Raw genomic sequence first — 24,206 nt, 5'->3', positions numbered from 1 at the left:
ATTCAGGAGACATGTGAAGATGCTTTTCAAAAGAAAAAGCTCTATAAAACTTAAAGTATGAAATATAAGGGGTACCTAAGTAGATCAATTAAAAATGTGTATGTTATGTTATTAGGCAGCCTGGGTTGAATTAAGAAGGAAGCTCAAGGCCACATTCATGGTCTCTGCAGTGGTAGTGAAGTCTTGGTGTAGACGGCTAGTTTTAGCCACAAACCACTAGAGCTCAGGGTGTACCCTAATCACTCCTGGAGAAGAATTGTGCTTTGGAAAGATGTTGTCCCTTTAACTTCCAGGAAGCAATAAACATAGCTTGTTTGTTCTCATTTTGCCAGTTTGTCACAAAGAGGGGTGGCTCCTCTGGATAAATCACCTACCTCCTTATTTTCTCAATGGAAAGAACACCTCCAACCTGCCACTTCAAGCACTGAGTAGACTGAGCGCCAAGTGTGGCATCGTAGAAAATTCAGAGAACTCGTGCCTTAAGTTGGGTGAGACATTGTGCCTCAGTGTCGTCTGCTGTAAAATGAAGAAAAGAGACCAATACCAGATATGTGCTGTAAGAGTTCATTGAAACAAGAGGTAAGCTTCATGGCAAGTGGTTGGTGGTCAATGCGTTAATAAGGCATAGGGACAGAAGATTGGCATTTTAATTCTTTGCAATTCAAAGCCAGCATTAGGATAAGACTGTATTAGCAGAGTGGAAGGAACAAACGATGCCCTGTAGAATGCTAAAATGGCTACTCAAGAAGATCAGTAGTGCTCGGGATGGACAAAAAAAAGTTTTGCCAAGACAGATGAAGTGTCTCTTCGAAGCCCGTGTCCTCACGTGTGCAGGGTTGAGGGACGGCCACGGCCCCAGCAGGCAGCCTGAGCTGGATGGCCACAGTCCAGATGGCACTGTGTCTGCCCAGGTGAATACTCACCCAGAGGACTGCCAATAAACAGCAGCAGGCGCCAGCCACAGCCAAAGGCCAGCTTCTAGGGAAACAGGGCGGGTGGATAGAAAGCACTGCTCCATTCTCCCGCTCCTCCCATGACCTGGAGCTTAATTTTCATTTGCAGGGAGTTTCCATTTGGCATACTGACCTTCCTTTAGTGGGAAATACCAATAAAGCTGGGGCAAGCTGGGGCCTTGAGTCTTCCTCTATGGAGAATTTAAAATTACTCCAGGGATTGAGGTGGGCATCCATAGGGCAAAGAAAAGTCTGTTTATTTGTTTTTCCCCCCTTTCCTCCTTCTCCCAACTTCTTCAGAACTTTTGCCCTCTTTGTCACTTTGTCAGATTGCCAATTGACCTTCCTTTCTCCTCCCACTTGGAGATGGGCTTCCTATCTCACTTCCTATCAGGCAGTGAGGTTGAGGGAGAATGGGTCAGAGGCACAGATTTTGAATGGAAGTGAGAAATGATGATTCTGTTCAAGGCGATGATGTCTCATTTATTAGCATTTGTGTGTGCGTGTGTGTGTTTGTGTTGGGGATGGTGGTGACAGTGTTTTCAGGCCTCTTATTAGAATGAATCAAGATTAGAGACTTCCACCCAGGGACAAAAAAAGAGGGCTATCTGGACTATAAATTACCATTAAGCCAGTCTCTCTCCTCAGCCTCCTCCCATCCCACTCTTCCATGTGGGTTAAACCAGGAGTATATTAATTGTGGGGTAATTAAAATGCTGTGGGTGAAAGGGTGAGATTAAAGGTTGGAAAGTTGAATTAGCAGGTGCCTGTTTTAAAATGCAGGTGAGCTGTCAGTCCTGAAGCAATCAAGAAAAGAAAACCAAACTACTACCAACTAATGATGCATGTCAATTCTCATCTCCTTGTTTTTTCCTCACATTTGGATGCAAACCCAGCCTAGTTTATAGCAGGACACAGCATGGCAAAAGGGGGCTATTTTGGTTTTCTTTTGTTTTGGAATCCTGAATATGCAACTTTGGATTTGGTAGCCTAAGCCTGAAAAGTGAGTAGTTGTCAGTGAGAAGTAAAGTAAAGGTGCCCAGAGTTGATTCAGATCTAAAAATGATTAGGGGTGTTTGCTCTCGGCACAATTCATGACTTGGGAAGATCAGAATATATCTACCTGACTTGCTGGGTGAATCTCTTGTTAAAAGCATTACACAACCATTGTAACAATTAAAAATCACGTTTTGATTTTTCAAATTTTCATTTAACATCCTAACACAAAATTTTATTCTAAATCAAACCATGAGAAAGGTACTTGGAAAGGCACCGAGGAAAGAAGGGCCGCAGCAATACAAGAATACCAGAATAACGTGAGAAACAAGACAGATGAGCAGCATCAGAAGGGGAGGGGCATGAGCAAGATGGTCCTACATTTCAGAGGTGGTGAGAATGCTGTTCACTGGAGATCGGGGAAGTCTTCTCAAGAAAGAGGCATTGGGGGTTGGGTGTCAAAGAGGAGAAGTGGAGACTGAGGGGAGCACAGTGGCTTTAAATGAGGAACAGAGATATGAAAAGAACATGGACGGACTCTGTTGTAATAGTCCCATAGTCCGTTTTGGACACAACACAGGCAAAGACAGATTTTTCTGTGTCAGTGTTTCTCAGCCCTGGTTGTGCATTATAGAAACACTAGGGAGCTTCTAAAAACCCTAATGCCCAGGCCACATCCTAGATCGACTGAATCAGAAAACCAAGGAGCGGGATCTAGGCACTGGCATTTTGTAATGGTCCCCAGGTGATTCCAGTGTGCTGGCAAGGTGAGAGACAGCCTGGCTCCAGCTGATCATTACAAATGAGTTCTTGATCTTATTCTTAATTAATGTAGCCTGGAGAGAAAAGGTACATTAAAAAACAACAACAACAACAAAAAAAAAACCAGAAAAAAAAAACCAGCCCATTGATCTATTTTCACTAAATTATCTAGAGAACCATTATTAAATAGCTTCCTTATTCACCTAGAAATGAATATGGGAATAGCAGTAGAGGAAGATGGGACTAGAAAAAGAGAGTGTGGCTAAGTCATGGACGATCTTAATACCAGGCCAAGAGTTTTATTCGTTAGGTAATTCAGTTCATTAGGAAATAGGCAACAGGCAACACTGACAGTTTTAAGTTGTGGAGTCGTCAAAAGTCACAGCTGTGGTTAGGGATATTTCTATGTTGGGTATTAGTAGGATGGAAGTGATGAAGGGAGAGAGGCCAATTAGGCCATGATTGCTTTGAGAATTGAAAGTACGTGAATGTGAAATCCCGGGGCAATAGAACGGACAGAACGTAGTGTGGCAAAGCTTCTCTCCATAACGTTCCTCTAGCCAAGTGACAAACATGAAGATTAGAAGTGCGGTACAGCCTTCTAAAGAAGCCAGGGTGAGTTGGGGCAAATGCCACTTTAGCCTGGGTTGGAGATAGGCTACAAGGGGCAGGAACAGAGATGTGGGGATGAGAGGATACAGATTCCAAATAGAGACCAGAAGGATTGGTCTTCTGAAGGGTTTCCATTTTGGGGATGTGTGGTTGTATTTGATTTCAGATTCACTGAGGGAAAGGGGAAAGAGTTACAGTTTGGGGTCACCCACCTCCCTCAGTCCCTAACCATGGGACTGCTCTCATAATCCCCTTTTCTGACACAAAAGGGAAGAAATAGTTTCATGGTATAGCATGGTATAAAAATCACGAAAGGTATAAAATTCGGAAAGGATGTGGTCACAGCATTAAAGGCTACGAAGAGGTCACAGTGGGTGAAGACCCTGAATAGTCCTGAATGACAGCAGATTTTCACGAGTGTGCAGAGATAAGTTAACATGGCAGGCCTGAGACAGCTCTCTTAGAAAGGCCTGCTTGTAAGATTGGCACCAAGCTGGCATCTGAAATCTTAAATTTCAGGAAGGTTTCCACAGTCGCCTAAGTGAGGAGTGGCTCACTGTGCCTGAACTGTGCGACTGGCTTATGCCAAACACCTGCTTTTCTTCTTGGAGTACGGCATTTTGGCAAGTGCTAGGCAGAGAGTGCCTAAGTGACCAGCCTCCAGCAAAAGCCTTGGACACTGAGTCTCTAATAAGCTTCCCTCGTAGACAACATTTCACATGTGTTGTTGCAACTCATTGCTGAAGGAATTTAGTGTGTTCTGTGAGAATCCATTGAGAGCGGACCCTTAGAAGGTTGTGCCTGGTTTCCTCTGGGCCTCACCCAATGCTCCTTTTTCCCTTGTTAATTTTGCCTTGCCTCGTTTTGCTGTAATAAATTGTAGCTGTGACTATATGCTGAGTCCCGTGAACCCTAGTGAATCACTGAACACGAGAGTGGTTTTGGGAACCCTTGACAATCAGAATAAGGAAAATTTAAGAGCATCAATTTGGTCAGAAAAACTGGGAGATCTTGAATGCATAAATTTTTAATAGCTGAATTAAGTGAGCCTATGTGCTTTGGAAAGTAATAAGGGAGAAAAATTTGGCTTTCTTTTTTTTTTTTTTTTTTTTTTTTTTTTTTGACGGAGTCTCGCTCCGTCACCCAGGCTGGAGTGCAATGGCGCCATCTCAGCTCACTACAATCTCTGCCTCCCAGGTTCAAGCAATTCTCCTGCCTCAGCCGGGATTACAGGCTCCTGCCACCATGCCTGGCTAATTTTTGTATTTTTAGTAGAGATGGGGTTTCACAAGTTAGCCAGGCTGATGTCGATCTCCTGACCTCAGGTGATCCACCTGCCTCGGCCTTCCAAAGTGCTGGGATTATGGGCATGAACCACCATGCCCGACCTGGATTTACATGGTTTATCTAAGCTTTCTGCTTATGATTAAAGCTGAAAGCTGGTGTTTTCTCCTTTAAAGATGTAAAACGTGAACACAGTGAAAAGAGCATGTTATGAAAACAAACTTTAAGAGGAACAATTCCTGAATCTTTATAGCTGTATTGTGAAATTAAAAAATTTTTAAACTTCCTATTTGGTTTCCTGCTGCCTCTTGTTTAGCTGTGAGCACCTTCTCCAGGTGTCCAGGCACACTGATGTGATAAGGCTGGTCCCTCTCACAAGTTTCCCGTCACTGCCCTCCCTCGACCATGACTTAGTAACATTCAAATGCACCAGTGAAATCCCTTTTCTTGTGTACTCCACCCCGACCGCCAGTGAAGGCACCTGACCACAGGTCCTCACTCTCTCTCGGCTCTCCCCAGTGCTTGGCTGAGCCCACTTCTTTGGCACTCCTCCCACATAGCCCCCTCTCAGCATGCAGTAACTGGCTCTCCAGGACCTGCAAGTATCACACATCTTGTTTCCTGGAGCTTCTCCTGTGTCTTCTCTTGTGGCTGCACCTGACCGACCTTGGCCTAAAGGAACACAGAACAACAATACCACTCAGTGACATGTATTTTCCCATGTCAAATTTCAACATAATAAAAAAAGTACCTGATAAATGCTTAGCAAAGTAGCGAGAAAGGCTAATGAGGTAAATGTGCATGTTTTACCTGCATTAGTCAACTTGGGCTGCCATAGCAAAATACCATAGACTGGGTAGCTTTTTTTTTTTTTCACAGTTCTGGAGGCTGAGGCTGGAAGTCCAAGATCAAAGTGTCAGGATGATCCCATTCTAGTGGGAACCCTCTTCCTGGCTTGTAGATGGCCACCTTCTTGCTATGTCCTCACATGGCCTTTCCTCTGTGTACGTGACAGAGAGAAATCTCTAGTTTCTCTTTTCTTATAAGGCCACAGGTCTGTTGGATTAGGGCTCCATTCTTATACCTCATTTCACTTTAATCACCTCCTTAAAGTCGCTTTCTCCAATGCAATCACATGGAGGAGGTTTAGGGCTTCAACACATTAATTTAGAGGGAACGCAATGCAGTCCATAGCATTACACATCTTGCCAAACCTTCACTTGACCTCCAACCACCATCTTTTTTCATAACCGTCTTCCTCAAATGAGAGGGTATAGCTATGTACATTTCTTCACCAGACATCATGCTTTGAACGCTTCATAATCTGTTTTACTCTTAAAACTCCACTGAAATTTCTTTTCTTTTCTTGGTTTTCACACTCCTTAACTTCTCTGTTGTATCCATGGTGTTTTCTGTCCCTGTGTCATGTCTCACAATTCCTTGCTCTTGTGGCTTTTCAAACAGTGTATTCATCTGGTTTGTAATTTATTTGCCCTCTTTTTTTCTTCCAACTGCTTTTGGAAAACTTTTAATTTGAAAAAATACAAAATTGGAGAGAATAGTGTACTAAGCTCTCAGTGTATCCACCTCATCATACTATGACAAGTCTATTTTTATTGATATCCCCCTCCCCAGGATTATTTTGAAACAAATCCTAGATAACATATTATTCATACAAAAATATTTCAGAAAGTATTTCTTATGTATTTTATAAAATTACAACCAGAATACTATCACATCTAAAAAAATTAACAGTAATTCTTTAATATCATCAAATATCCTGAAAGTGTTCAAAGATTCCTGATTGTCTCATAAATATTTTTTCATAGTTAATTTGCTCAAATTAGAATCCAAACAAAACTCAAACACTGGCCAGGTGCGGTGGCTCACGCCTCTAATCCCAGCACTTTGGGAGGCCAAGGCAGGTGGATCAGCTGAGGTCAGGAATTTGAGACCAGGCTGGCCAACATGGTGAAACCTTGTCTCTACTAAAAATACAAAAAAAAATAAAAATAAAAATTAGCAGGGAATGGTGGCATGCACCTGTAATCCCAGCTATTTGGGATACTGAGGCAGGAGAACCACTTGAGCCTGGGAGGCGGTGGTTACGGTGAGCCGAGATTGCGCCACTGCACTCCAGCTTGGGTGACAGAGTGAGACTGTCTCAAAAAAAAAACAAAAAACAAAAACAAAAAACAAAAAACAAAAAAACCTCAAACACCACCAGGTTGATGTGCCTCTTCAGTATCTTAATCTACAGATAACACCTCCCTTTATGCTTTGTTTTGTTTTTTTAATTCATTTTTTGAAGGCAGCAGGTTATGCATTCTCTAGAGTTTCTCAAGTTGAGATTTTGTTGATTGCATTCCACGGTGTCATCCCTGTAAATGCTGGTAAGATCTAGCAAGGCTTGATCAGATTCAAATTCAGTTTTTTCCCCAAGAATATTTTAATTTTAGGCTGTGATACCAAGGGCTGTTTCTCATCCTTGGTCTTCAGGATGGGCTCTTGCTGAGCTTCAGTCTTCAGATCTCAGTTCTTCTCGTGTTCTTTAGGAGCAGTAATATGTTCCCAAGTTTTAGCTATGACTTCTAAAAAGTGATAGAATGTTGGCCCAACATGATATAGAATTTAGCTCTGAAAGAAAAGTTAGACAGCAGTCAACACAAGTCTCCCAGAATGGTGTTTTCTAATCTACTTTGTGAATAATGAGCTCATAGGCAAATAATTTTGGGAAAACCCCGAGTGGGTAAACTAACACAATTTTCTTTACAATATAAAGGTACATTGCAAATCTAAAGAGGGAAATATGGTAATTAGTGTTTCCTAAACTTATTTCACCATACAACTACCCTTCATATGATATTTATTGAAGTTCTCTTATAAACGGTGTTTTACACTGAGAATGCTGAATAATTTGGTCACAGTGAAGGTCTAGGACCCTCAACCCTGTTTACAATCTAGTAAGCAGATGTTTTATCTGAACTGCTTTGTAAGAATAAGACTTAATTTACATAAAAAAAAAATGAATCTCCTGCCTTCACCTAAGTTTGAGCGCTTTTTCCCCTCCCTCCTGGCCAGCAAGCGTGCCTTTCCCCTTGGGAATATGCTGTCACCAAAACACAGCAATGAAATCAACATCATCACTCTTAATACCTCTTCTTCCTTTCTTCTGCAGTGAGATAATACCTGCTTTTTAACAATGGACTTCCAGACTAAAGGTTATATTTTCTAGCATAGTAGCTCTTGTTTCTCAGTGTATAGTATGATTGAGGGCAGAACAATTCAAATTGATTTTTAGGAATATGAAGGGATGCCTTATTAGCAGAATAAAAAGTATTAACACTTGATAATTCCCAGAAACATAATGGGCTCATGTTTGACTGCATTTTGAATCCCCACGGCTCTCACATCTCTTTAATTTTTTCTACTATTGTTTCCTACATTCACTGAGTTAGCATTTATCGAATATGCTTTGGGGTCTGTGTTTACTATGACAGATATGCCATGCTTCTTGTTGGGGGCTGGACATGGTGGATGACATCAGTCACACAAACTGTTCATTATAGCGAGTAGTACGTGCAGTGATGCTTTATGCAGGGTACTACGGGAGCACCGTGGCACTTTCGTTCTCATTAACCTTGTCACTAGGAAGTCATTTTAAATTCTCAAGACTTAGGACAGTGTTTCCTACTTTTGTTTCCTCCACACAGCTTGGAACAGAACAGTTCTGGGAACACAGTCAGCACTGATAAAACTCTTACTGATGAATTTACCTATACCTGTGTTTAAGCCTTGTGATCTGGTGAGTATTCAGCGAATTCTCTCGTCTTCTTTTCCTCCCTTTGTTAGGCAAAAATTATACAAATGTAAACCAGGTGAGTTTTACAGTGTGGTTTGATGGCAGCAAGTTTGAGAGGGACAAAATACCACTGTGACCACCTGCCAAAGTTTCCATTTGCTACCTTGAAAACCAGACCCTGGCATGCAAGGCCTCTTGGACATCTGGAATGAATTCCTTTTGTTATGTGTATGTGGGTGTTTTCCAAGCAAGGGGCGTTCCAGATTTAAGAAAGGAGTGAGAAACTTTTATCAGGAAACTTTATTCACAATTAAGAGGTACTTTGCTCTAGCTGTGGGTCACAGGAAAAGTTTACAAATGGCCAGTGAATCTGCTTCTTGACTTCTCTGAGTTCTGCAGTCATAATGAATTGTGTTCTTCCTTAGCTCTTGACAGAAGTCACCCTCTAAAGTTGGATCTGAGCAAAAAGTCTTAACTGGCTGATAGATCCCAGGTGATTTTTGGTTCACATATGGACAGCAGTTTTGTTATGTCAAATCCCAGCAGTTTAGCTTTGGGTCTAACTCTGGGTAAAAATGTTGATGTTAAACTGGTAGCAAGTAAAAGCAATTCTAATTTTATGTTACATAAACTAAAGCTCCTTCTTTTGACAAAAACTAAAGGATTTAAAATTTCTTCTTGTTAATGTCGCTATAAAACTATAAACCTTCTAGAGGCTCCAATATATAGAATTATATATACATGTACATTCACACCTACAGAAGTCACCTATCTCCCCAAATGAATTTATGTTTGTGTAACTACTTACATACTTGTGCCCAAAGGCTTGTATTCATGACTGGAAATGGACCCTAGCTGATGGTATTGAGCAGGAAAATTTTATGTGAGAGTTTGGGTCTTTGCTGCTGAGATAGGAATCTTGCTGAATTTTAAAGGTGACTTAGTTAAAAGAAAGAAAACATAGTTCACCCTTTCAGTTGGAAGAGAACAGAGTGTTTAACAATAGGTTTCCTCTTTGAACTGGTGTTCCATGGGAAGAATGGCTGATAGTAAATGGAAATGGTGGCTCGAAGAATGTTGTAAGTTTACTTCCTGACACAAGTCATTTAAAATCTATCATTTCTGAGGCAGACATAATTTCACTGACCCTTTTGTCTCATTCTTTATATCCTGCAGATTTGGCACTAGTTACTATTTCCTTGTATTGAGCCTGGTCAGATGAGCTTGAGCTACCTTATTGTTTCTTGTTTTTCTCTTCTTTTTCCGATGACTCACATTTTCACTAGATTAACAATAATACTAACCTTTTTTGGTGTAAAGCATAACACTGTGACATGTAATATCTCCTTGTAACTGAGCTTCACAATACACTTGCAAGGAAAGTAGAGGTGGTAGCAATATCTCTGTTTGGCCTATGAGGAAACTGAGACTTAGACAGCCTAAGAGAATTTTCTAAGCGTTCGCTGCCAGGGCCAAAAAGAGCTCCGGCTTGATTCTCAGTCTCAGATTTCAGATGCTTTTTCCAACATACTTCATTGATTTTACTGGGCAACTGGCATTCAGACATGTGGTGTGCACAGTTGGTATGTGTGGGACATTCAAGTGAACTTACCTAAAGGCAACAGAATAATCACTCGGAAGGACTGACCCAAATAGACACAGCTCTCTAACCCGTGTGAGCAGCAGGTTAGAATGTGGGCAGGCAGCCCAGAATGTGTCTCCTCCCGGGCAGACAGACAGGAATCTCTCTGGAGACTGGCCAGGAGGCCAGAAGGTCTCCCAGAGACTCAAGAGGGCTGCCAGGAGGAATCTATAATGATTCCATTTTAGGTTTAAAGGACATTATAGTCACAGCAGGCATATCTGGTACTATACATGATGCTGACACAAATGCACATATATTGGCTTCTGATGTAGATAGATGATATCTTGCTGTGAAGGGTGAATGAACAGGCAGTTTTCTAGTTTTAACTTTCAGTCAAACCAATCAACATAAACCAGCCAGCAGCGTATGTGGGATGACAGATACTTCCAGATCTTTGCTGATTGCACTAGCCGGATAATTAATTTGGGCATAAGTCATGGTTGGACTCCTCTGCCACTGCATGTTCAGATTTTTCCCACGACTGATTGTGGCAGAGGCTGCTAATTCCCTACCCAACATCCACTTTGTTCTCCTTTTTCAGTAATAGGACTCTGTTTTTGTAGAGGACAGCCAGAGTATAATTAAAAGATCATTTTCTATGTATCCACTTTGCAGCCATGAGTGACTGTGTGGGTATGTTTTAGTCAGTAAAAGGTTAGCAGAAATATACAGGACTTTTAGGAGATTTCCTTAAGGAGAAGGGGACTGACCTCCCTTCTTGCTGCCTGGAATATGGGTGTGGTAGCTCGTGCTCTAGAAGCTATCTTGTAAGTGTGGTGACCAGGTTGCCATTCTTAGGAATCTAAGAGTAGAGGACAGGTAGGAGCTTGAGTCATCCAAAACTCCATGAAGCTGCTGTGACAGTCCTGGCCTGCTGACCTCCAGACTTATTCTGTGTGTTGGGAAAAATGCTTCTCACTTGCTTAATGCACTATGGTTGTTTGTTATATTGCAGTGGGGAACTTACACCAAGTGATGCATAGATGGGCACGTGGTGCTAGAAGAGATCTAAAATGCGATAAAAATAGAGGTGAAAAAGATTTTAAAATATAAAGGAAGAAATAATTTGAGGTCTAATAACAAAAGAAGCAAGTGATGTCGCTGGATGATATTTAACGCTGCTGTTTTCCATTTCTTTCTGCTCCTGCCCTTTGCCCCACTGTTTAAGCACCACTGCCCTGATGGCAGGAATGATACAGAGAGCAAGGTGTCAAATTACTGACTTCCAAAGGTTTGTGTATAGGCTCTTAATAGTCTATAGAAAAGATTATAATGTTTTTGACTTATGTGACTTTATTATGGAGAATTTACAACTCACTTGAGAGTAGGTGGAGTTGTATAGAAATCCTGTATAGTGGCCATCCAGTTTCAACAACCATTGGTCCTTGGTTAATCCTGTTCCATCTATACCTGCATCCACTTCTCCTTTCTCATTGCTTTTAAAATAAATTTTATGTTTTGGAATAGTTTTAGATTTATGGAAAAGTTGCAAAGATAGGACAATTTTCACATACTCTTTACCTGTGTCTCCCTGTCTTACAATACCGTGGTCGTTTGTCAGAATGAATACATTGGTATTGATATGAAACTATTAATTAAATCTAGACTTTATTCCTATTGCACCAGTTTTACCCCTAAAATTCTTTCTCTTTTCTAGAATTCAGTCCAAGATATTACATTGCATTTAGACCCTTATTATTTTGAAGCATATCCCAGATATCAAGTAGTTTTACCTTTTAAATATGGTCGGCCCTCCGTATCCATCAGTTCCACATCTGTGGATTCAACCAAACACAGATTCATGTTTTTTGTTAAAGATGGTTGCATTTATACTGAACGTGTGCAGATTTTTTTGTCATTCCCTAAACAATACAACTATTTACAGAGCATTTACATTGTATTAGATATAAATAATCGAGAGATGACTCAATGTATGCAGGAGGATGTGAGTAAGTTATATGCAAATACTACACTATTTTATATCAGGAATTTGAGCATTTGTAGATTTTGGTATCTGTGGGTGTCTTGGAACGAATTCTCCAGGGACCACTGTATTTTAGTATACATCTCTAAAAGACAAGGACTCTTTCTCTTTAACGCAAATACAAAGTAATCATCATCACACCCCCAGTATAGCAACAACAAAAACATCAACATCAGATCAAATATTTTCTTGTAAATGTCATGTCCTTTTTACACCTTTTTTTTTTTTTTTTTTTTTTTTTTTTTCCAAATCCTGGATCCAAACATGACCTGAACAATAAGATTAGCAGGTATATCTTTTAAATATCTTTTATTCTATAGATGTCCCTTCCATTTCTCTTTTTTCTTTGCAATTTATTTGTTGAAGAAACAAGTTCGTTTGTCCTGTAGTTTTCCCATCCAGGTTTTTCTGATCATATCCTTGAAGAGTAGGTACATGTATTACGCTATGCTTTGCATTTTCATAAATTGACTGTAGAGATTGATCGGATTCATTCATTTACTCTTTCAGTTAGTTCTGACAATAATATAGGAAGTGGTGGGTTTTTCCAACAATAGGCACATACCATACTGTCTGGTTTTCTCTCTTTTTGGTGTTTGTGGCTGTTCATGTCCTTTGTTATGGAGGTTGCAAACCACTATAGAAATTGTAATTCTAACGTTTCTTCTTCATGTATAAGCTGGAATGTTTTTTATAACTATCATGTTTTCTCCATCCACTTATCATTTGGTTATTGTGGTTCACACCATAGAGGAAGGCAAGATCAATGCTGATTCTTTATATACCTTATTTGTCACTTCTAAAAATAATGAGTTGGTTCACTATTAGCACCCTCCAATGTTGATCAGATAATTTAGAGCTCATAGTCAGGAAAATAAAGTGTTTCGTATGTGAAAGAGCAGGTGCTTGAGACAGAGTGTTTAGGATTCCCAAACTTTGTAGCTTGAGAGAGCAGACACCAAATCCCGGAGAGCTGTGAGCATGGAGAGAGAGAAGTAGAGACAGAGACAGAGAGAGAGAAGGAAACACCTAGATACATTTGGTAGAACTTGAGAGCTGCAGACTTGGTGCCTCAGCTCTGAGCTATCCTCAAGGCCAATCTGGTACTGGAACAGCCGGTATTATGACAGTAGCAATGACTAAGGCAGGCACTTAGGGAGTCCCAAGGACAGTCTCACTGTGAACCCAGAGCAGTGCAGAGAAGATGGGTGCAAGCTGCTGAGTCCCAGTGGAGGCTTAAAAGTGCTGAGAGGACCAACAGGCTGGAGGAGGCCTGTGGTTGTATGCGAACAACAGAGTTTAATGAATACCAGGTTGAGAGAATTTCACATCTATGTCCAAGTGGGCAACCTACACCTGCACAGAAGCTGATGGGACACAGAATGGCATGCAAACTAGACAATGGAAATTAGAGGCCCAGAGGAGAAAGGAAGATGGGCCTGGGGATAGGTCAGCCCTGAATTTGATCCGCTATTGCCCAGAAGAGATTATTTTCATTTTTTCAGAATTGAAAAAACTTAGCTCAAGGTTTCCATTTCCACACATTAACAGAAAACTGTCTTTCCAATTCAAAGTTACATTCTAGTAAACTGATTTCACTTACATAGACATAAAGGGAGTAACATGACTGCCCATCTAGGGCTATAAATTTAGAACTCTGGATAAATATATAAGTTCTTCAATGTTTGAAAGAAAGGGAGTCAGCCAGGGTGCTTGAACTAGTCACTCTGCCCTCAGGGAAGTAGGCAGAGAATGGGCGGGTTCCCGGGTTTTGAAGTGGGGTGAGGATGGAGGGTGGAATAGTAGGGGCATCCATTTAGGGTTCTGGCTGCTTTTCTCTTCAATGGTTTGCTTCAAACACACTGAAATGTCACGAGGACTTAACTTTGTAAAGTAGTGCTCACCTAAGAAACCTCTGGAGAAAGTTCTTCACTGGCATTGTTAGACCTCACCTCAAATCATACCTCCCTAAATCCTGTATGTATGTGTTGGGAGGAGCGTCAGTTCACCCTACAATGTGTGTAGGGGGCAATTGGATTTATTACTGTTATTTGCAAGATTCAGGTGTGTAGATTACCTTATATTTCTCTCGGCTCTATCTCCCTATCTGTAGAATGAAGGGAATTTGGCTTAAGAACTGGACAGGGTGCACCATGAGTCCATAAGTCTCAGGTAGCTGCCCCATCTACAGCTGCCATATTAAGTAACATAGCCCAGGGGTGCTCTTTCTTGCACAGATACTACAGCTACTGCCTCATTGTATTTAGTGAAATTAAACTTTCCCCCCAGGGCAGTAGAGAACTATTGCCTTACCTGCCTAGCATTTACTCCTTGTTTGAAGGAATTCTTTTTGCCCCTCTCTCCAGCCATGGAAGTCTCACTGGACTGGATACTCTCAGTTCTTGGTAACATGATCCTGCCAAATGAATAAGAATTTTTTCTTGAGGCTTTTTTGTTTATTTTGTTGTCTTATTTACAACAGTGGGGAGAGAATACTTTCTCTGTTGACAGAACTGGGAAAATGTAAGATATTGGTAGGAGAGGGTACGGCCTTGAGGAAGAATTTCTCATACAGAGAACCATAGTAAAGAGAAACCTAGAAAAAGCTGTTTCATCGGAGCCCGGTTCCTGTTAACTCCAGGCCTTTACCACCACCTTTACTGAGATTGGGAGATGCCAGACAATGAAGACCTCTTTTGGTATGAACTAGATATAACTTACTTTGTTTTTGATTTGTAATCAAAACAGCATTAAACAAACTAGTTAATGGGATCCAAACCAAAGCCAGTCACACATGGAGTAGAAGTGGGAGGCCTGTGGAGTGGCTTAGTGTGAATTCCTGGCTCATTGCAGTGCTGCTTACTGAATGGCAGAATACGGCCCTACATTCACTTGGGAAAAAAGAATTCCAGATAAACAAAAGAAGTGGGCCAATTGAGTTCAGATTCCTTCCACAAACATTTTGAGCTATGTTCTGTTTTTTCACCAAGTACACTGTGTATCCTCGTCCTCAAAGCTCTACGACTAAGATTGCAATAGATAGAATTCCTTTTATATTATTTTATTATATATATATACACACACACACACACACACACACACACACACACACACACACCCACACAAGATCTCTCTCTGTTGCCCAGGCTGGGATTCAGTGGCTCGATCAGGGCTCACTGCTGGCTCAACCTGCCAGGCTCAGATGATCCTCCCAGCCTCCTGAGTAGCTGGGACTATAGGCTCATACCACTATGCCCAGCTATGTTTTTTTGTAGAGATGGGATTTTGCCATGTTGCTCAGGCTGGTCTCAAACTCCTGGGCTCAAGAGATCCACCTGCCTTGGCCTCCCAAATTGCTGGAATTACAGGCATAAGCCGCCACGCCAATTCTGTATATTCTTTTAATAATCCTCAAAGGAGGTAATTTTTCGCATATGTCCTCTGGGCAACTACAAACCAACCAACAAATATAACCACGATCAACGATTCTCAGTGGGTACCATGGAGTCATTGTAAACCTTTGAAAAGAGAGAATTTTGATGTAAGTGGGTTTGAAAACTCCACAGGTGATGTACAAAATACATCCCGATTAAGAGTCCCCTTCCTCGATTTTCTTTCAAATTCCATGATTGTGGAAAAGTTGCTTAGATGGACATTAGGTATTGGTGGGTGGACAGTGAGCTGTATTAAGATATAACTGTTAAAATCCCAGAAAAATGATCAGGCTATAAACAGCTATCTACATCTCCAGCTTCACCAGGTGAAAAGAGCTACTGTCAAGTTGGCTTCCTTCTAGAAATACAGTCATACTTTGAATTTAATGTAGTTTTAGTAATTATGAGACTTAAACATGACATTTCTTTCTATTTTCCTCTCCGCCTGCTTCTCTCACACTCTGTCATATTCTTCTGGTTGTAATTTCAGCAGCGCTACATTCCCAGCATCAAATGGAGGTTAAGTACTGTGTTATTTAAACAAGATGAATGTATTTGATAATGACTGAGTAAGGCAAGTGGAGGAGGAATAACGTGGGGAGGAACGACAACTCCCAGCAGCAGGGCGTGAGGAGAAATGTGTCAGCAACACCACATTCATGGGTCTGCTCAGTAAAATACTGCTGACATAACATTGTAATTCATCTCCCTAAATTTTTATGTTTCCCACTTTGGAAAACAACTATGTCTGGTGTGTAATTTCACCCTTTTATTATGACATTTGAGAAAGTAGCCAGGACTGGTTAAGTTTAATTACCCCCATGTAGTTATTTTAGATGTCAGTTTCTACAAGTCATTCACAAATGGACAGATTAGCAGAAACGTGTTATTCCAGAATGGTCAGGATTGGGGAGAGCCAGAGAAAAACACTGACTTTATTCTTTGATGTTTGTGGTGGTGTGAATATATGTCTATATTTGCTTTGGTGATCTCACTGTATGATTTTAGAAGAACTATCAGCCGATCTGTTTTCTATTTCTTTGAATAATCTTAAAAATGTGACCCAACTGAGTGTTTTCAGTCAGAGAGAATACAATAATGGATGTTACTGTTTTGAAATAATCATTTACTGTTCTTACTTTCTTTATGGTGTTCTTGAACTTAGGTTTGAAATAATTTATTCTGATTCCATGATCTCATCTGAATGTGGCAGACGGAGAAATGGAATTTGTACTCTGAAAATCTGTGTTCTGCAGTGTTCTTAGCTTAGGTAAGGATATGTCCTTGGACCATGGATATGTTCAAAATGTGCCACATTTCGACATCTCTGGTCACTAGCATCAACCTTTAGTTATTGCTTAAATATAGATAAGTGTTTTTATTTTTTAAAAAGACATATTGTGTGTAAATAATAAAATCAGTATATATATTGAATGGCCTGAGAGCAAAACAAAACACTGGAAAACTTATAAAAGTAGAAAAATGAGTATTCTTATGACTATATTAAATTATATTTCATAAGATGAAATACTTTGACTACATATTGGGAATAGTATACACTGCTTGGGTGATGGGTGCACCTAAATCTCAGAAATCACCACTAAAGAACTTATCCATGTAACCAAAAACCACTTCTTGCCCCAAAACCATTGAAATAAAATAAAATGGGATATATAAATAAATACTTTGGTTTATTTAGTTTATGGGTAATATACTAAATAAGGTGTGAAAGTTCTGAGAATTTTACCCTCTTTGCAAGCTAACAAGTTATCCTGCCACAGTGTCATGGATATTGGCAGAAAATATGAGACTCTTGGGTCAGAGACAAAGAACCGTTTATTAGTCACAGCAATAGCAGTAGCCAGAGTATCAGTGATTGTCCCAGCTGCCTAAGCCCTGATTCCTACAGGGCTATACAACTGATGCCTGAACTCACAGTGGGTTGTGTTACAGGAGAGAAACCTTGAGTTCAGGGAACCTGAACCTATTATAATAGGTAGCCTGCCGGGGTTTGCCCTGAAGAGAGATGTTACCTTCATTTTACTGGACAAAACCAAACATGCCCTGTTTTCTTTGGAGGGAAACACTATCTCTATCTATCTTCCAGGGCCTTTTACTGTATAGACATCCTTGAAAATATAGTCTGGACAAAAGGCAGGCAGTGACTCTACTCCCAAGATGTGTATAAACAGGGAGAAGCCAAGAAGAATTGTCTCCCAATTGATGCATTATATAGAAATGTAAGGTTGTTTCTCTGTAATTAAACTGAACTTAGCTTTGAAATCTGTCTTTTATTTTTTAATGGTGAAAAAGTTATGCTCGTCAAGGCAAATTCAGTAAACTTAAGCTTGAAATGTATTTTCATTTGTTGTAAATTTAAATTAATTTGGGATTCTCATATTGTTTTTTTTTTTTTTTTTGCATTCCTCTTAGGAGTAACAATATAGTAGAAAACACTTAAAATAGTACTTGTAACTACCATGTAATATTCTAAACCCTTTGTATCAGTTATTCAATCTTATATGTAGACTATATTTTTATCTCTACTTTGTATATAAAGAAATTGAGGCATAGAGAGGTCACTTTGCCCCAAATTACCAAAGCAGCAGAACTGAGATTCTAACCGAGGAGCCTCTAGAGTAGGTGCTCCTTGCCTAACTGCAACTTCTCTGCTTTCTAAGTGCTCTGGGGTCTGGGGTCTCTGTGATCTTGGGGACTTCTATATAATCTTTTTTGTTTGTTTGTTTGGGTTTTCTTTTTTTCTTTTTTTTTTTGAGACGGAGTCTCGCTCTGTCGCCCAGGCTGGAGTACAGTAGCATGATCTCTGCTCACTGCAACCTCCGCCTCCTGGGTTCAAGCGATTCTCCTGCCTCAGCCTCCTGAGTGGCTAGGACTACAGGCGCCTGCCACCACGCCTGGGTAATTTTTTTGTATTTTTAGTAGAGACAGGGTTTCGCCGTGTTAGCCGGGATGGTCTCGATCTCCTGACCTCGTGTTCCACCTGCTTTGGCCTCCCAAAGTGCTGGGATTATAGGTGTGAGCCACGGCGCCCAGCCTCTATATGCATCAAATCCAGATTTAGTCTAGTTCTCTCTTGCTTCCACTGTGGTATCTTGTCCCATAGCATAGCCTCTGTCAGTTCAACTGCTTGGCTCTTGTGAGACTGCCTACTCCCATCTACTTAAAAGCTTCTCTCCAGCGATTCAGAACTCCACACTGGCATGGGGGAGACAGCTCTGTGAGGTCTCCCTTGAGCCCTTCCACCAACCCCACCCCTCAGTGATAGCTTTTCCATTACTTAGGGGCCCTGCCAAAAACATGGTTTGAATCTCAGCTCTGCCGCTTGCTAACCTGACATCTCTCTAGCAATTTCTACACCTCTGGAGTAGAGACAATAATACTGTATTGCTCAGAGGATTGATGTAAAGGTTAAATGAGTTAATTTATACTTGTGAAGTAAAAGTGCTATGTTAAGTGTCTGTTAATACATCATTACAACTGAGGGAAATGGGAGGAAAAGAGTTTGAGTGCAGAATTGACAGAAATGTATAACAACTAAAACATGTTTTAGGTTAGATGTGGCTGAGTTTCCCTTGACAAGTTTAACTTTTCCACCATAAAAATGGAGGCTCCAAAGTTTGAATCAATTTAGTTACAGAGAAATAAAGGAAGTTTCATTTCTGCACACAGAGGTCTGTGAGCTGTTGCTACTGAGAAGTTTGTTTGGTGGTGTAAAATCTCTCAATTCAGGAAAAGGGTATATTATAAAACAATCTCTTTGCTTCTGGTGTTCTAGTGCAACCTTAGTATATCTACTCTTGTGCAAGGCTTTGATCCATTAAGGGGTCAGGCACAAGACCCTTTCTCATGTACTTGTTGATGTCTGCACTTTAATCACATTTCCTAAAATTCCTCTTTTTACCCTCTACTAGTTAAATGCTTATTTAATTTCAGGTGGGAAAATGTTAAGTCCTTATGGCATCCTACATTCTCCCCATTGTGTCGGTTAAGGTATAAACACTATGACGTGTTTAAGGTTTTGGTTCTTAATCTTATTTTAAAAACTTTGAGGAAATCTCTCCCCTCTCATCACTTGGCTCTTGGAATTGAACGCTATAGCTTTTCAGACTTTCTCTGCTACATATTTACACAATATATCCAGCTACTTAATTCACTTCTTTCTTCTGGGCATATACCCTCTCCGTGAGGCAATGAATATCACAGACTAAACAGGTGGAGTGCTACCAGCAACACGTAAGAGGTAGGAAAGAGAAATCTCTAGATATCATCTCAAAATACAGTCACACGTCACTTGCTTGACGGGGGATACATTCTGAGAAATGCATCATTAGGTAATTTCATGGTGTGTACCCAGAGCGTACTTACACAAACCTAGATGGTACACCGTACTACACACTTAGGCTATACGGTATAGTCTCTTGCTCCTAGCCTACAAACCTATACAGCATGTTTCTGTGCTGAACATTCTAGGCAGTTGTAATGGAATGACATTTGTGTATCTAAACACATGTAAACATAAACAAGGTAAAGTAAAAATATGGTCTCAAAGATAAAAAATTGTTCAGCTGTATAGAGTACTTATGAACAGATATTGCAAGAAGTTGATCTGGATGAGTCAGTGAGTGAGTAATGAGTGAGTGTGAAGGCCTAGTACAGGGGTCCACAGTCCCTGGGTCCATGGCTTGTTAGGAACCAGGCTGTACAGCAGGAAATGATGGGCCAGTGAGTGAGTGAAGCTTCATCTGTATTTCTAGCCGCTCCCCATTGCTTACATTACTGCCTGAGCCCCGCCTTCTGTCAGGTCAGTGGCAGTGTTAGATTCTCCTAGAAGCGCAAACCCTATTGTGAACTGCGCATGCAAGAGATCCAGGCTGTGCGCTCCTTATGAGAATCGAATGCCTGATGATCTGTCAGTGTCTCCCGTCACCGCCAGGTGGGACCCTCTAGTTGTAGGAAAACAAGCTCAGGGCTCCCACTGATTCTACATTATAATGAGTTATATAATTATTTCATTATAAATTGCAATGTAATAATAATAGCAATAAAGTACACAGTATATGTAATGCGCTTGAATCATCCTGAAACCACCCCTCCACCACAACCTCTACCCCATTCTGTGGAAAAATTGGAAATTGGTCCCTGGTGCCAAAAATGTTGGGAACTGCTGGCCTAGGACATGACTGTACACTAGTGTGGATTTTATAAACACAGTACAATTAGGCTACACTAAATTTATAAAAAATTTTTTTCAAGAATACATTCACCTTAGCTTACTGTGATTTTTTAACTTTATGGACGCTTAAATTTTTAAAAACTTGTTGAGCTTTTTGTAATAATGCTTAGCTCAAAACACACATTGTACAGCTGTACAAAAGTATTTTCTTTATATTCTTCTGTAAGCTTTTTCTACTTTTGAATTTTTTTGTTTTTTACTTTTTATTTTTTAAACTCTTTTGTTAAAAATGGGGACACCAATGCACGTATCAGCCTAGGCCTACACAGAGTCGGGATCATCAATATGACTGTGCTCCACGTCCACATCTTGTCCCACAGGTCTCCACGTGCAGTAACACTCGTGGAGTTATTTGTGTTATCACGAATAACTATGCTAACAAGGCCTTCTTTTGGAATACCTCCTGAAGAACTAGCCTGAGGCTGTTTTCTGGTTGACTTTATTTTTTATAAATAGTATGAAAAAAACAATACAAAGTATAGTGTAGTAAATACATAAAGCAGTGACAGTAAACCATGCACTGTGCATAATTGTATGTGCTATACTTTTATACAACTGGCAGCACAATGGGTTTGTTTATACCAGCATCATCACAAACATGTGAGTAATGTATTGCACTACAGTGTTAAAATGGCTACCACATCACTAGGCCATAGGAATTTTTCAGCTTTGTTATAATCCTAAGGGGCACCATCATCTTATATGCAGTCCTCCTTGTTGACTGAAACATTATGTGCCCATGACTGTAAGTCACCTAATTGACATAAGATATTCCAGTTTTTAAGAACTTTGGCATGTGTTTTAGAAAACAAGTGTTGGTGATTCCAACAATTAAAAACTAGTCTTCAGTTTTTATATCCATTTGAACTTGCTAAGTTTAAGAAAATCATGTGATGTTAGTGCTTCCATTTTCTGTTTTATTTTTCCTTGACAGCAGGGCAGAGCCTAGGTTGAAGGAAGAGAAGCTGGTTAGGCATTTGCCTTGGGTGCAAAATTTAGAGGGTGTCGAAAATTCAGTGATCAAGGTAAATCATATTTTAATGCAAGATTTAAGAAAACCCAAAAGCAATGCAAAAAACCCATAATGAACAGAATGTCAAAATTTTAAATAAAATCACATCAGTATTCCTGATTTTTCCTTTTGCCTCAGGCTCCGATGTGGCTGGTCTTAGTGTTATTACTGACCTTGGGACTCTTTTTTTTTTTTTTTTTTTCTCCTTTTGTCAGGCCACTGAGAGAGTTCTTAATGCATGTGGTGGCAGCAAGAGCAGTGAGAAGCCTCCTAATGTTGATACTTGAGTGAATCTAATCCTTTTCCTTCTAGGTATTTCTATGGCTTGATTAGTTAATATTCTTTGTAACTACTTGAGAAACAAATGTTTTCATGGTGTTTTTTCTTTTGCTAAAATTGTGTATCTGCTTTGTTCATTCTCTTTGTCTTATGAACATTAAGCAGTTAAAGATGTTTTCTTATAAGCATTTCTCTCTTTCTTCTCACTATTACATAATATGTGTTGGTTTTTGTTTTCTCCTTCTCTCTGGTAACAGAAAAAAAAAAAAAAAGGCCTACCTTTGAAGAGAGAGTAACATTTTCATGATTTTCTTGCCATGCTAGAAAAAACAAAACGAACAATTCATTACATTTTAATATTGAGAGCCAGTGGTGTAGATAACATATTGGGGACAATCATGTTGACATTACACTATTACTTCAAAACTGAAACTAACCTCAGTGTAAGCTGTAAAAATGGTTTTAAAACTTGAAAATGGTTTACCATTTCTTTCCTGAGCTTAGATCACCCAAGAGTATTGAGGATGATGTTTGGGGTTGGGTCAGATTAAGACCAATGATGCCAGAAATCTTGAGACCAGAAGAAAGACAAGACTGTCATGATCAACAGGAAATGACATTTCCCCTTCTGTGGCTTTGACTCCAAGGGCCAAGCCTGAGAGCATCTGAAGTTGGATTGGGGGAAGGGTAGAGAAAGAGAACCTCTTCACTGGGAGTCACGTTCTTGGTGCGACCCTATTAATCGAAAGGGTCTCTAACGCCCAGTCTGACAGACAGCTGGGAGCAAAGAGGCTCCTCCCACCTCACAGTTGTCATTACAGCCTTTTTCTTCCAGCATCATCAGAGACTGCTTTTAACAGCATTTTGATAGATGGCATTTTCTGCAGTGTTAGTAGTGGGAGGAGGGGGAGGAGATTCTATTTGCTTCACAGGCAGTTTTTGTGATTTTTAACAAGACTCCTCCACCCCCTTCAAACCTGTACAACACAGTACACACACTGGCTTGTTACCACTCGCCTTCCCTGGCCTCTGGGATTCCTTTCTCTGTGGCTGCATTTCTCTATCCCTTGCATCTCTCCAAGGCAGAAGTAGCAAAATCAGTGGGCAAATGGCAAAGGAATACAAGCCTGTGCTGTTTCTGGAACACACTAAGCTGGTGTCTGCTCTTTGGAAGTAGAAATTCCGCCTTAAGAAAAATATTTCACTACAGGGCTCTTTGTCTGTTTTCCAAAGCATACAGAAATGGATTAACTTACAATGTAGGCACCCAAATGCCTGACATGTAGATGACCCTGACAAAAATGACTACCCGCAGAGTCAGAATATAGAGATGGTCCTCATGATGCCAAGAACAGTGGTTTTTCCACCGCCTCCACTAAGACATACAAAACACATGATTATATTCCCTATGTTTATATAAAAATTTCTTCATCTTCTAGGTATAACTCCTCCCTCTTTTCTCCCACTCATCAAAGCATTTCAGAGTGTAAATAATAGAGATTGGTACTTTTTATGAGTATATACTTGATCTGGTCAAATTTGTTTTAAAAAAGTAAATCAGTTGCAAAGTTCAGTATTTTCACTATTTGCACACACAAATCTCTTTAGCACATGTCACAGCTAATTAACTTTATTATGTTGAGATATCTTGTCTTAGATCTTCCAGAAATAGGAATACCTATCTAATAAAGACGGAGGGATGGGTGGTGCATAACAGTTGCTGAGAATGAATGAAGCTTTCTATTGGGCTACTTGGAATTCTTTTGATTTGCAGATGGAACCAAGTGAGTTTTATTCAAGCTACTAGTGGATTTTCTCTAAGATGCAAAGCACAACGAACGATTACAAATTATCCAAATGAAAATTTGTATGGCCCTTAGCAAATGTATTACAAAGGATTTCCAAGAAAATTACAGGAAATTCACTGAGAATGACTAGCCTAATCATGTGATCATCATCTGCTCAGTATTTTTTTTTTTTTTTCCAGGAAGAGATTGATATTCGTAGTATGATGCTTGCTAGAGCAATAGGTTGGAAAGGAAATCGTTTCCCTTCCTATATTTTAAGAATGTTCTCTTTTGGCAGTACATATCTTAAAAATGATCTTGCTTTCAGATAGCTACAAATACATCATTTAGTGCTTTTTGTATGAATGTGGGGCTGATAGATTTAGATACCGGGGATGGATT

At 40.1% G+C, this 24,206-nt stretch overlaps 1 long non-coding RNA gene across 1 annotated transcript in view; it reads left to right on the top strand.

The window, feature by feature from the left end:
• Positions 1 to 314: 314 nt before the first annotated feature.
• The window catches only part of LOC126957109 (uncharacterized), a 69,867-nt gene continuing 45,975 nt past the window's right edge, over positions 315 to 24,206 (top strand). The window contains exons 1-2 of the long non-coding RNA XR_007726646.1: positions 315 to 579; positions 8,321 to 8,412. This is a non-coding gene — a long non-coding RNA (uncharacterized LOC126957109). The remainder of the gene's footprint in view (positions 580 to 8,320; positions 8,413 to 24,206) is intronic.

The sequence above is a fragment of the Macaca thibetana genome, chromosome 6 (genome assembly GCF_024542745.1).
Source record: "Macaca thibetana thibetana isolate TM-01 chromosome 6, ASM2454274v1, whole genome shotgun sequence".
In the NCBI taxonomy this organism is placed as follows: domain Eukaryota; kingdom Metazoa; phylum Chordata; class Mammalia; order Primates; family Cercopithecidae; genus Macaca; species Macaca thibetana.
The sequence above is the reverse complement of the archived record's forward strand: the minus strand, read 5'-3'. Positions and strand labels throughout refer to the sequence as shown.